This window comes from Xiphophorus maculatus, chromosome 16 (genome assembly GCF_002775205.1).
Source record: "Xiphophorus maculatus strain JP 163 A chromosome 16, X_maculatus-5.0-male, whole genome shotgun sequence".
In the NCBI taxonomy this organism is placed as follows: domain Eukaryota; kingdom Metazoa; phylum Chordata; class Actinopteri; order Cyprinodontiformes; family Poeciliidae; genus Xiphophorus; species Xiphophorus maculatus.
Genome location: NC_036458.1, coordinates 7,352,097 through 7,367,808, shown reverse-complemented (window position 1 = coordinate 7,367,808; position 15,712 = coordinate 7,352,097).

The window sequence follows — 15,712 nt, the reverse complement described above, 5'->3', positions numbered from 1 at the left end:
GGCTTCAATTGGAAGAAGATTACACTGACTTCTAAAGGGTGCAGATTTTTTTATTTTTATGATCCACCGTTCTCTTTTTTAAGCTTGTTCAATGCAGTCTGTTCTATCCACAATTTGCAACAATGGCCTCACTCCATGAAAAAAAAAACCTACTGCATTGGAAATATGGTGGAAAAACAAACAGTGTTCTTCAGCCTCCTCAATGCCACACTCTATTCTCATTTTCACTTTCTTCACAGCGTAACATCTTGGCTACATACACATACCGTGTTTGCCCATGGACACTTTTCATCAATGCACACAACATCTTTTCTTGCATCTCATCGATTCCCCTTATTGAAAGAAGCCTCATTTGCAGTCTCCTTCTTGACATTTTTTCCCTCTCCTGTCTCTTTCTTTTCCAAACTCTTGACAGGCTGTGCAGAATTTGGCAGTTTGCTGTTCTCCCCTAATCCTTTGCCAGACTTTCCTCCTTCACAAATATACAAGGATTTTAGAGGAAGTGCAGTCAGACATCAGATGGCCAGAAACAGATTCCAGCTTCTTATATACAGTTCATAAGTGATTAAAATAAAACGGAGCTTTTTAGTTAAATGGAAGTTCTGATTCAAACCATATCTATGCTTGTCTTTGTATTTAACATTAACCAGTATGGGGGAAAAACATACTCTTGCTATAGTACAAAATACCAATGTCAGTTTATTTTTAATCATTATTTAACTTGATAAAATATAACCTACCAATAAAATCATTTCTGTAAATTCCTGATAGAAGGCAGTATGTAGCAAGCTAAGTAAAGGTAATGTGCAGAAAGGAGAACTATTTACAATATATTCTCTGGGTTTTCAATTATGTTTATTTTTCAGAGGAGTTGCTCATGTTCTGTACTTTATGTAAGAAAAGTGGAGAGATTGCATTGTGTATAAATCCCTTCAATTGAAAACAGATTAAACTGATTTGTTTTGCACCCCACTTTGCAATGGGCAAGAGATGCTGCGGAGAAAAGCAGCAAAATGTTGACTCTCAGTGAATTATGTCATGACTCACCTATATATTTTTAAAGAATATTTCACACAAATCATGCTAATTGAAGCTAGAAACTTAGTCAGAAAGTTCACATGGAATATGGCTTAATTCATTTTAACCTGGCTGACTAATTCTTATTCAGGGTGATGTGGCAAAAATCTGCAAAGGTTTCCCAGTTATTTGGGGGAAAAAAAACATGAGTGTGGTGAGTTAGGAGAACCAGGACAGATTGAAATATCCAAACTATATATCCTTCTGCAATCTTTAAAATTGCTCTATTACAACTGCCTGGAATGATCACCAGGGAAACTACTGTATGGGTTCACTCGAACAAGTAAGCCCTGCCACGAATCCACATTTTGAACATGTTCCTAAGTGTCAGGACTGCTATAACAGTGATGAGCACAAGCTGAAGAAGAATAAAATAGAAGTCAGCAATGACGATCGAAGTGCTGCCGTTAGCATCCAGATTGTGTTTTTCTTTATTTGTTTACAAACAAACATTTTACAGGTAATAATTAACTTCACACATTACCCTTTTCACATTTTCCTCCTTCACTTAGATGAAGACAACCAAGGTATAGTGTGTCAAACAGGATAAATCAACTGTTTTAGAGCTCTACTGCGCTTAGCTCTATGTTAACTGGTGTAAGCATTAAAATGTACACTGATTTTAACTGAATACCGATCAAAAATAGAATTACAAGACTTACAAAACAAATACAGAATTTAACTGAGCATTGTTTCAACTTTAACCTCAATTCCGGCACTTTATGAACAAAGAATAGTTTATCTACCTTTAACTTTGGATGGACTCGCTTTACTCTCATGCTCTGAGCTACCTTATGAGTCAACAAGCAACTTAAACTGAATATTATTCAAACGAAAGCAAAATAAAACTCCTAAAACCCTCGCCTGATAAAACTGGCAACTATTGGTAAAACGGTGCACAGAAATCGTAACACAGTGCTATATACTGTTCAAATAAGAGCTAAACATCTTACACAGTAGTTTTGGTGTGTTTTCATCGTGTACGGACTTGAAGGATCGTAAATTAGAAGTCAGCAACGACGACCAAAGCGATGCTATCAGCATCCAGATTGTGTTTGAGACAAACCGGAAGTCCGCCCCAAAACCAACCCGGAAGCAACTCTCCCCAAACAAAAGTTCCACTTCGCCGCTACTGCTACCACCCCAACCTCAGAAAAGCGCCATAGATGCAGGCAGATTAATATGCCGAATTGCATGCAAAATATAATTTCTTTATTTTTTGGGAAAAAATAGAATAAATTATACATGAACATATTTCAAAATTATAAAACAATCAAAATAATGTGGTGGAATTTTTAGGTGCACCACACACAGGCATAATTTGGTCAACACCAAGTCAAAGCAGTGAACGTATGTTATTAATTTTAACAGAAACAGCGATATTCAGTGCAGGATGGAACAAGCTAACATTTCTAGCGCTTCATCAAGTTAAGTTACATACAACTCACAAAATGAATTTCTGTGTTCTGTTTATAAAGTTTGTAGCTGCAGAATATGGTATTTGGGAGGAAAAACATGAAAGGAAATCTGTTAAAAATACTTTGATTAGGAATAAAATAAATTGGTGCCACTAAAAATTCTTAAAAAATCATTATCTTTGTCACTTCCACTATGCATCTATGTTAGTATCTGTCATGGTCTGTTGTTGATCAGTTATCTTCCAGCTCATACAAATAAGATGGGACACTTTCCTCCCATTATCTGAAAAAAAGTTCTTTAAAATGCTTTTCAAAGCCTTCAAATATCTGTGAAATTCTGAGATCTGAGAACAATACCTTTTTTTCTTTTTATTATTATTATCATTTTTGGAATTGGGCCATTGTTGGAGAGGAAATCCACCATAGCCATTAACTTTCCAAGGGACTTTGGAGGTTGGGGTAATTATTTACAGTCATTTTACAGCACAGTCCATTTTCCATTTTACTGTCTGATGGAAAAGTGACATCATGATAAAGCATCAAAACAGTAAATGAGATGGCCTTAAAGTAACAGCCTTATGTCTGTGAGCTCAATACATGCTGATTAATTACTGACAAACATTGTTTTAATCTACTTTTGATGCAAGGATGGTGAAACTTTAAATTGTGATTAACTGGTACACATTAGGCTGGGGTAAACAGGAACATTCATTTAGAAACTGTTGGATTGCTGAATTTTTCAGGCAAAATCGCTGATCTTCAAATGAACAGTCTTGCGCAAGACTTCCGCACAAGTCTTGCACAACGTTAACCCAAGGCTTAACATTGCGTTAAGTCTTTTAGTTAACTCAACTATTACATCTTCCATCGGAGTTTGAGGGGGTTTTGTTGCTTTTTACCCCTTTAAAACTTCACAGCTGAGACACCACAGACTCAGTATAACCTTATCTCCACTGTTATCCTGAAAGTACATATCTAAAGCCCCAGGAAACACACAGGCAGAAGGAGAGAGACTAAAAGAACGTATATGTGCGGCTGTGAGTTGGTGAGCCAGAGTGAGCGAAAAGAGTGGGTCCTGAAACTCAAGCCCTCCAGAAATCAATTGTACAAACTTCTCCATGAGTGCTCTCCTTTGCCCCCTGTAAGTTCTGAACCAGTCAAATCAATTCCCAGGCATGTGTGTCTTTGTGCACCTCCATGTTATTTTGACAGAGGAGAGCAGGAAGAGAACAACGCAGAGCAGAGATGGAGGAAGGAGAAAAGATGGATGGAAGTAAACGATAAGAAATTCTTCAGATCAGATATCCTAAATGTCACCGGTTTTGTAAGCTATCACGGTGGTAAATGTTGCATTGCTCTTTATTTTTCCATCTAAAAACAAAAGCATGATGCAACCTTATTACATGTGAATATGCCTTAATTTTGAGTGCTGGAGTTACATGTTGATTTTTAATTTTTTTTTTTTTTTTTTGGTAATGCATCACATCTGCCTCATGCATCTCACAGCTGTATTCTTACTGTGGTAATAATGCATCATTTTTTTCATCTCACCGAACTGTTATCCAAAAATATTTAGTGATTTATGGCTCAAGGGTGAGTAATGATGCTGAGAGTATTTATCTCTCTGCGTGTTCCCACTTTAAACACGGGAAGAAATAGTACATTTGTGACTACAGAGGAGAGTTGTGAATCAAGTTTATTGATCTGTTGGGAAATACAATCAGTTGTTTCCTTTCTATTCAGAATTATCTCTTGTGTGCTTTTATTTCCTTGCTCTCTGCTTAGAAACCATGAGGGAAGCATATATTACATATCCTAACTTTGATTTCTACAACTTTTCACAGAAGACGGTAGACAGGGCAGAGTGTTTCCTTTATTAAGGCCTCCCACAACTGGGACTTAGAGGGAGATTTTGGCGTCACGCCTCCCTGCCACGGTTTCTGTAAATCGGCTTTCTGTGGCCATGACAGTCATTAGCCTTGCCCCTGGCGGTAATCCGCTACTTTCTGTCTCTAATGGAAGTAGGAGGTAAAATTCACTCGTTTCTACATTAGCTTGGTCTCACAGCGAACCTGCAGGCTGTTCACAGCCAAGTATTGCGCACCTAGCTGTTTTCTAGTGCAAAGGAGTACATGAAAAACAGAAGATTTTACTCTCATTTGACTTTATTATCTCAGTAAAGGCTTGGAATTGAAGATATATAGAAAGTAATTGTCTAAAACAAAATAAAGATTTTTAGTGAATAACTATGTAGCACTCAAGCACAACTTCTATTGCTACAATCATAAAATAACTTATGTAATAATCAAGCATGAAGAGGTGAAAATGTAACTTAGGTTTGTTTGAAGAGGAATTGGACAAGGAAGAGCAAACAGGTTAAAAACAATGCAATATTATCTAGATAATAACATGACAAAAAAGCTACTAAAACAACAAAGTTGCTTAAATGTGCTGCTTAAGTCTCAATGAAATGAAGGTTAAAAAATAGTAACTGTCAACCAGTGGGTTGCAGGCCAAATCTGCTTCACATGCTTAATCCATCTGAACTCAGTAGAAATAAATTACAGGAAAAATTATTCACAATCTTTCAAGTTTTAATCCTGATCAGAGCAGGTTAATGAAGGAAGATCCTCAGACAATAACACTTTACAGAAAGAGGACGTCCTACTGAGGATTTTAAAGCTTGAGTTTACGTAACTTAATAAATTCAAATGAGAAGCTGGACATTGCTTGAATTAGCATTAGTTATGTGAAGGGGTTATAAGGTTATTACATTCTAAAACATTTAAGTTTTAGAACATAATAAAATCAAATTAAGTTCAGAATCTAGGAAGGATTCTTTTACCGCTGACCTAAATGAAAAAGATACCATATGTCAATTTCTTTTTACTGAACAGTGATGTTTGTGTTCATAATAATATCACACAGGAAGAGGTCACTTAGCTATTTTAGCTTGATTAAAGTCTGCCAAAGGTGCAATAAAAATGCTCAGTTGAAAATATAAAATTTATATTACAGTAAATTAATACTGTAATATATTAATATATCTTAATATATAATAGCCTGTAGGCTATTATATATGCAAACAAGTAATAGCCTCAAATTATTGAATAAGGGAGTTTTGTTCACAGAAACATTTTCCAGACAAGTAACTAAAGTCTAAAAATATTGCCTAAAAAAATATCATACATATAAATATATAACATATATGTTATATACAGTATGTGGTCCAAAGTTATGCTCTCTGATGAAAGTATATTTAGCATTTCCTTTGGAAATTAAGGTCCCAAAGTCAGGAGGAAGAGAGGAGAGGCACATAATCCACATTGCTTGAGGTTCCGTCTAAAGTTTCCACAGTCAGTGACGATTTGGGAAGCCATGTCTTCTGCTGGTGTAGGTCAACTGAGTTTTCTGAGGTCCAAGGTCAACGCAGTCATCTACCAGGAAGTTTTAGAGCATTTTATGCTTCCTGCTGCTGATCAACTTTATGGAGAGGCAGATTTAATTTTCCAACAGGTCTTGGCACCTGTATGCAGTGCCAAAGCTACCAATGCCTTAGGGACTCCTGTTCTTAATTGGCCAGCAAACTCGGCTGATCTTAACCCCATTGAAAATCTAGGGGGCATTGTGAAGTGGAAGCTGCGATACGCCAGACCCAACAATTCAGAAGAGCTGAAGGTCACAATCAGAGCAACCTGGGCTCTCATAACACATGAGCAGTGCCACTGACTGATCGACTCCACGTCACACCACATTACTGCAATAATTAAAGGGAAAAGGAGCCTCTACTATGTACTGAGTGCTGTACATACTCATACAGTTCATGCTCTTTTCAGTTTCTAAAAGTCCCTTTTTTGATTGATCTTAAGTAATATTCTATTTTTCTGAATTTTGGGTTTTCATTAGTTGTCAGCTATAATCAAGAAAGATTTTTTGAAATATATCAGTCTGTGTGTAATGGGTGAAAATAATATACAAGTTTCACTTTTTGAAAGAAATTACTGACATAAATTTTTCTCCATGATATTCTAATTTTATGACCAGCACCTGTGTCTATGTAGATTTATATCTGTCTAGCTATATATTTTTGTAGATGTATACCTCTATTTATTGATAGGTAAACGTAAATACACTAAAGCTAAGTGCTGATGATATTTGTTGAGTAGCAGTTCATGACTGACTGCATACAGATTTGAAGAAAGTCCACAAGTTGTCAATGAAACCCACAGTTCACTTTGTGACAAGTGCAAATTGCATCCAGAGGGGTCCGAGGGTGGGTCAGATCTGTCATCAGCTATGTGATCAGGCAATTAGTTCTCTCACTTACTTCCAATGTATGGAGAGCAGCCAGCTGTGAGAGATGGTGAGTTTAAAGGTGAGAACAGCTTATTTTTTCCACACAGCCAGACTGTGAATGTTGGCACACTATGAGAAAGTTAATGTCCACACATTGTCACATGGTTCTCTGCCGCTTTTTCCCTCCACCCACCTACTAAAACTAAGAAAGGTAATAAATGTCCATTAATGGTTGTTTTTGCTCTTGAGTTATATCTCTTTTAACTGCTAATTATCATATTGTATAGCTGTCCACATTGAATATGACTGGTTGTATCATTTTATTGAATGTGATATTTTGAGAAGTTAAAAATACTACATGGGTTTTAGTCATTTTTATCTAGAAAGCAAGAAGGACGACCTAATATTTTTGCACTAGTTGTTTCTTTTGATCGTTAACAAAGTGCATCTAATCTAACTCAGAAGTATTTGGGATTTAAAGTGACATGCTCGGGAAATTTAACTTCAGTTCTAACAGAGGAATATTTAACCGTGTGCCCTGATTTTTAACTCCATGCTGTTCTTGAGCATCAGTCTGTGCATCTGCTGGACCAGCAGGAATCTATACTTAGGAAGCATCACAGATGGAAGACATTTTATTACTGTTCTGTTTGACGAAGGGTAGACTCAAAGGATACCTACTAAATAAAGGACATGTTTATTATGTTACATAATCTTTGACTCTGTCTTTTTTGCTGCAAAATATTTGACATAAGGTGGTGCCCCCTTCAATATCACTAAGCACATTGGGGATTATGTGGCAGGCAGATGGCTGTGATACACAGCCCACTCATACATCTCTCCCTGGGTTGTCCAGAAAGAGGAAATCTATAATATTGGGAAATCTTAGAGGAGAAACTGTGGACCTTTAGAACCTGTCAGAGAAAATTAATTCCAAAATTATGTGAATTTTTTTAAAGCAGCATTATATTGTAATAACAGAGCTTTCTGTAGGGATTACTATGTATGTAATCCACGTGTTATGGAATTTCCCCCTGCAGTTGCTGCCTAATCAATTGGACTCACCTGTTAATTGTTTTTCTCACCACTGTAGTTACTGTACTACTACTTCTGCGTCCCTGCTACTACTAATGTGCCCACTACTACTGCTGTTTCCTCCACAGTTAAATCCAGCATTTTAGTTGGAACTTTACACCGCGGAATAGATGGTAAAAGCATTGTCTTACTGATTATCTTTTATGGGCGGGGCTGTCTATGTGGTGTGCTGATGTATTTGCTGTCAATTGCATCCTCCCTCTCTCCCGTCAGTTTGTCTAATTTAAATTTATCATCAATACCAAGAGTTTCGTTTACCAATATGTGCTCCCTTCTTCATTCATTCCTCTTATCTGCATTCCCAATTTTTTTAATCATTTATGTTTTGAAGGCTTTTGTTGTTCCTTTCTGATTTTTCCTTCCTCCGGTCTGAATTGGGAATTCCACAACATGGTAGTAATTGTTATGAGTTAGTGAATAGCCATTGTAAAGTGCTATGGGAACAAAATACTATCTTAATTTAGTTTTATCCTGATTATCAAATATTAAAATGGTAAGCATTCTCACACCTAATAGAGCCTTAAACTATTTAGACTCTCATCATGTGTTTTAAACAATTAAGAACAAAGAAAAATCTGAATTTCATTTTTAAAAATATTCCCCGCAAGATGATAGTAACATTATGTTTGATCCTTTCTTACTCTAGAGTATATTGGTAGATTTCGGCATTTCTTAATTAATTTTTCTGATCATTGTTCCTACAGGCCACTTTTACAACTTATTTTTCTGATTTTGCTTTTATTGCTGATTCATCTGTCTCCCTAATGAATGTTTCTACTTTTAGGGAAATGTCACAAAGATATTGTTCAAAATTATGGCTTTAAAGCAGCTTTTTTGGTAATATCAAGATCAGTTTTTATTATTACTATTATTTTGCCCTCAGTCTTGAATGATGCTTTCAGTTGAAAATATGTTTTGATCAATATTTTTTGCTGAATGTTTTAGCAGTTTGACCTTTCAAGATGATGCTATCAGCTTGATTCTTACATCTATCACCTTTCAGTTGTTTATTATCCTCATTAGTCACTTTTATTTTAATTTAATATCAGAAGTTAGCTGACATTTTTATTTTTTCTCACCACAGTCAAGAAAGAAAACAAAATGCTTTTTCTTTTCCTCTTCACGCTTTACATGTGACGGTTTTAATCTCTTATATAGATACATAATCCAGATTTTCAAGGAAATGTTAATTATATCTGCTATATGGAACAGATTAGACATTATTGAACACTTTCCGTGGCAAGAACAGGACAGACGGAGCTCGAGGCAACGGCATATGCGACTAATGTGACAGGCCCATGTTTGGAGAAGCAAGGTGGGGAAATGGCTCTGGAGATGTGGGCAAGACAAGGACAAAGTGCAGCTATTCCCAGCATCAAATAAAGCATAAAGCGAGATTCATCAGATAAGTACACAAACATACTACTGGAGCCGCAGGAGCTAACCTCTCACCCTGGGGGCTTTTATCAGCCCAACTCTGACCCGCTGCTGACTACTCATAATCAATCACATCCCAGCTCCAGCCTTGCAATTAATCGATCAATTAAAAAACCCACACACAACCGCAGTGGTGTAATCAATCAATCCAGCCTCTGTGGAGAGGTGTTATTGAGAGCCAAGCTTCAGATCTATAGACATCGGTCCCAAGGTGCTCCAACTGATCTCAGTCGCGGGAAATGAAGACGAATAAAAAGGGAATAAAAGGAGGAGTGAGACAAAATGCTTGGGTGTGATCCACAACTGAGTGGAGAGGAGGTCTCTCAGCACTCCCATCATACGTCGGCACAGGCTGAATATTCATGCTGACGAATCAGGTACCATGGAGGCACTCAGTTATTCATTATGCTTCTGCAGAAAGAAACACCCCATTGTCCCACTGCGATAGAATATTAATAGGTCCTATTAATAAAATATTCCATTCCCCATCTTAAGACTTTCCTTTAACTTTCTTGGCCATTTCACGTGGGACCTTTGCAAAGTGACCATGATGAGACCAAGAAAGACTGGCAGCCGATTGGTATTTGCTGTGATATTAAAATGGTATAAATGACATAAGTTGATTATCTGCTCCAGAAAGACAGCGGCGCTCTTGTTTCATACTTCAACAAACTATTTAAAATGAAAATAGAAAAATAGAGTGGGAGGAGATAGCAAGAACAGCTCTATAGCTGGATACTCAGAGGGAATGAATGTTTAATATAACGCTGCCTGAAAGTATGCTGACATTTTGCCATTGTTGGGAGAGACGAATACATGGCACACTGTCTGCTTAGAGAAATGAAAATGTGCATCAAGGCTGTTAAAAATTCAACTATTCCCCAGCCAGACATGCAAATCTAGGCTAGGAATACAGTAGGTAAGCTGCCATATTTACCGATTCAAGCCTCCCCTGATTTAGTTGACGGGTGTTATTGTAAGCCCATCATCTTCATGTAACTCCACATCAGAAACATATAAAAGTTAAGCCCCCCAGATTTTATCTTACCCATCCGCTAATAAGAAATTCTCTCCCCCATGATCTCTGACTACTAACCAACACATTTTTATGAAACTTGGAATTTTCCCTCAGCAAAAATGCAGCTGAGGGAAACTGTACAAGCTGGAATTATCGCTCAAGAGAAGCCAGAAAGGTGAGGTGGAGGGGGGACGGCTGGCTCTCCTACAACACCCGAGAGGTTAAGGGGCCAGAGTGGTCCGCCAGTGGCGAAGCAGTGACACTGAACGAGAGAGTGTGAGACAAGAGAGAGAAAAAGGAGAGAAAGTGAGAGTTAGAAACAGAGAGGGAGAAGGTCAAGTACCTGCCACTCCTGTCAAACACTTCCTCCAACAGCTGAGCTGTGTCCAGCAGGGTGGCTGGCTGCTTTCAGGGCCTTTCATCTCACAGAGGTGATGGGTGATGAGAGCAGCTCTTCCTCACATTTAACGTCTGTCACAATATACTCTGCAGCCCTTGTGACTACAGGGCACCACTAGGCTGCACTGACCTGTGGGGAAAGGATAAAAAAAAGGGTGTGCAGGTTTTTTGGGGGCTTTTTTGTTTTTGTTTTGAAGACTATGAAGATGTAAATTACATCTAAGATTTACATCTTCATAGATCTGTTTTAGATCTGTGGCTCTGGAGCCATGTCCAGCAAAACTCTGGTCAGCAGCAGCTGTGTCTTCATTACAACTGTGGTCAAGACGTCAATAGTGTCACAATTGCAGTGTTTCCATTAAATAAGAAACACAATTAAAACAAAACATTTTTTTGCTTAGTTTTTTTTTCCAAAGTTGCTGTTTCCATTAAGTGAATATATTTTCAAAATGTTAAATTGTGCAATTACTGTATATGGTCAACGGAAGTGCAGCTAATGATAAAGAACAGAGTAACGAAAATGTTATATGTTTTTGATTTATTTTGGAATTTCCACACATGATGACAACATTCGCTAAAGAAATATTTGTTTAGTATTTTTTATTTATTATTATTATTTTTTTAATAATTTTATTGATATTGGCAACTCCGTGCTTTTCCCCAACGTTTGTATTTTCTACAAGCTTTGGAAATCAAGAACTTACAAATATTTCACTGAATGAAAATTGTGATTACTTTAACTGAAGTAGAAAACTGTCTATAGGGTTTAAAAAAGAAGATAAGCTCCCTGTCTTTCCAACTGCCACAATTTTATTTTGCAAGGCCAAGACAAAAATGGATCTTTAAATTGTGAACTTGCTGACCCCAGTTCTAAAGATTTCTCCAAGAAGAACTATCAGCAGGTTTCCAGGCCGTACCTGAAGGCAAAACACTAAACTACAAATGTGACAAGCTTGTTACAGACTGTCACTCCAGGATCGGAAACAAAGAAAGAAGGAACGAGTGGATTCAGACTTTAAAAGATTCATTTTGGCTGTCAGAAAAACAGTGAGAGAGAGTCACCAGAATGGAGTGAACTCCTGCCTGACCACTGGAGCTGCAGCCCAGCAGACTGTGACTGACTGACAGACTCTGAGGCGAGGATGGCGATGTGGTCACTGCGCCACACCGAGCCAACTGGCTCGCTCAGACAAGTTCTGTTTTTCTCAGCCCGTGGGGACCAAATGAAGAGCTCTCTGCCATTCCCATTTCTGAACTCCTCTCAGGGCGCATGGAAAAAGAAAACAGGAAAAAGGGGTTTTAGTTTTTGGTGAGCTGTATTTCTCGCCACACGTCAGCCAACTTTGTCTTCAGAAGACTTTTTCTCAGAGGTAGCTCCAGATAGCCTCGTCTTTAACCCCTCCCACCCGCCTCATTCCTCGTCCCTCAACAGAGTGGCACATATGGTTGAGCAAGAAGCACCTGGCAGCCTCTTCAAACCTGCAGGCACCTTGAAATTATGCTGGGAGAAGGAAGAAAGCTCACGGATATCTCCACAGAATGGCCTGGAATTCAGAGGCTTATTGCCCCTGAGAGCAGAGATGAGTGAGATGATTGGCTACAGGGAGGAAAGGTGCAAAATAAAAAAATAAAAAACAGGTTAGAAAGCAGCAGCAGCGGAGGGGACTGAAACATAAACGAATTTAGATGCTGACTGCTTAACAAGAACAAATGAATTTTTATTCACAATTTTATTTCAAAATATACATATTGTACTGAAAGGACCTTCACACAGTGCAGTGGGACTGCCTTCAAACTTTCATGGTCATATTTGCCACTTATTAATATTTCAAGGAAAATTCAAGCAAGCATCAAACCAAGGAAGTCAACAAGGAGGAAAATATTGTCACTTCTATGATTGATTGCAAAATAATAATTGTGACACACCAACAAGACAAGTTCATACTTTCACCATTCCTCCCAGTCCATCATCTTGCTCTTTATGCTGCTGCATTTGCAGTCTAATTTTATTTTACCTCTGTTATTACTATCTTGCTTTTACTTAGACCTGACAGATCTATATACAAGATTATTTTTGTTTGCTATAGTAAAGAAGGAAAGCTCTATCAGGATTAATGTCAGCTAGAAATACTTTATTGACCATGTCTCCGCTACGAGGCTTCAATTTATGCTGTTTAACATTACTCTAAATAGAGCAGAGACATTTCATCACTTTTGGATTTTTTTTCCAAAGACCCCAACAAAGAGAATCTCAAAGACACATTATTTTTGTGCTTAAAATAATAAAAAAAATTGATTATCAATATGCACGCCCATTATACTCTGCAGCCTCTTCTGCCATGCATCATCAGCATCCTTCCCTGCTGTTTAAAATAGATTACTGTGTATACTTGTCATAAGTGATGGATTGTAATGAAGTGGATCTATACTCACACCAGCCATTTCACTGATGGAACTGACAGAGAGAATAGATAAACACAATAAAGCTGACAAAGGAGGCAGTTTGCAAGAGTTTCAGAATTATGGACAGAAGACGATGTTGTGAAACTGCTCTTTCTTCTAGGGTACTAAATGCTGTCAGCCAGGATTTTATTATCCACCTGTTAAGCTGTAAAAATTAAACTTCTGAAAGCAAATAATCACAAGATATTTATCAAACTAACAATGCCATGGCAGACAAAATAGCGTATTTAAAAAATGTGTATTTATACCTTTGGGATGACACTATGCTGACACCTTCTGAGTGGATTGTTTTTATCTTCTGATTACACCCACAGTTAAAATGATTTTGCTTAATTTTTTTCATCAAGTTCAGATACAGATTTTTTTAATGTGAAGTGCTTGCTGTTGTTTAGCTGCACAGAACAACTAGGACAGCTCTGCTAAAGAAAAACTATTTTGCAGCCTGCTACTACAGGTACCTGCTTTGCTGCTTCATATCGACTCTGATCAATATTATTCTCTGGAGAAATGTATAAAATCTCTGTGTGGAAACAACTTGTGAGCAAGAAACAGTTTTCCCTTGATGATCAACCCGAATCTGCTCCTCACAGCATTTCTTTTAGCTTTAGAGTGAGTTCTGGCCTATTGTTCAGCTGTCTGCCATAAGACTTGCTTGTTCTGGTCTCGTTTTGCTGCCACAGCTCTTTCTTTGGCATTTCATTCTCCATTCATTCAAAATACATAATACAAACAAACCTAAGTGATATACAGTAAGTGGACCAGTTTGTTGTGAAAACCTGTTTCCATATCCTGAATCCTTACAGTTCAGTGGAAAGGTATTTCCCCCTTACATCATTTTTGGTCACACTTGAATGTTATAAATCATTAAAGGACTTTTAAAATGAAGACAAACTTAATAAATTCAAAATCCCATTTTCAAGATTTCCAGGCAATCCTAACAAGTAATTGTACTTTAAACCTGATAACATATTTGGTGCCAACAGCTGCCAGATAACTGGGAATGATGAGTGTTTTATACATTTTTAAATGTATTGAATGAGTTCAGGCATTCCCATTTACTGCATTTGTGGCAGGATTCTGCAAGAGCTCTGCAAAATCCTCTATTCTACAGCCATATAGCTGATTTTTTACACTCTGAAACAATAATAAGTACTTCAGTGAAACACGTAACTTAATCAGATATATAACAAATGAAGCTGACACAAAGTGGTTTAAAGAAACATTTCACACACACACACAGCTGCAGCAGTAGGGTGCCTGGTTTCTGACTAAGCTAAACTTTGGATGTTCTTGAATTTATTTTTTACTTTGCTCCCTACAACTATTAAGAATTCTAAGACTTTGAGGTTAAAATCAATAAAATCTTAGCTGATGCAAACAATTTATTTGCTTTATCTCTTCACAGACCACCAGAAGCAGAAGTCTATGATTTAAAAGGTGTTAAAAGGTGTTATTTAAAATCAACTTTTTTGAGTTCCATATCAAGTTATTACGTTATTCTCATCAAGAACATACCTGGACTGTTGCTTTAATTTTTTTCATTCATGTTTTAAGAAATCCTTCATTCTCCCCTGGCAAGCAATTTCTGTATGAATAATCATCAAATTATTATCTTTTTTTATTATATTAAACATACTTACAAGAAACTCAAAATAGGTAACATTTTAATGAAATTTGTGGAAATGACTTTAAACATATTGTGAATATATATGACGAATGGATTACATTTTTGTTATGATTATAAACACTTTTAAACCGCGTTCTTTCTGATGGTGAAAACAATGTTCCCTGATAAATTCTCTATACATGTTTATGAGTTTTATTGTAACACTGTCAAAAGCTGTGTTTCTGAATTTAAAAAGGGCTATTAAGATTTCTGTTTATGCTGCATGAGGAAAGAGATGATGGGGAACATTATAATGATGGCTATTTCCGCTCGCAAACAATTTGCTCTTTTCTCTGTCTTCATGGCCACTGTGTCCCAGAGTTATGCTTGTGACTGTATCTCTAAACTGAGTGACACATGAAATGAATATCTCGAGAGTGAAAAGTTTTAAAAAGGAAAACCCTTGTTGCCGAGTTCAGTTCCGCTCCCTTTTCCTTATTCCATTCTTACAAAACGCTTGACTTGTCACCACAGACTCCCAAGCTCCTTTAATAAACGCTCCAAACGAAAATGTCTGGCTTTGAGTGGCAGAGTGTGACTGTTTAAAACCACTGGGATTCTTCTGTAATCCTACAGAAGATGCAGGCGTAACCTGACTTTAAAGTCGCCCTGTCGCTCTACATCCAAGTGAGGAACCTGGAGAGGAGAGGCTCGGAGAGTGAGGGGAGAAATCAATTGTACATGTTGTCTTTCCTGGGAACCAGTCTGTATCTAATACATGTTGAGAGGAGACCCATATGTGTGTGTGTGTGTTTTTTTTTGAGAGACCTTATATCTGACATTAAGCTCAAAATAGAGTGAAATGTGGGTTACTTCCACAGAGGGGGCCCCATGGATGAAACT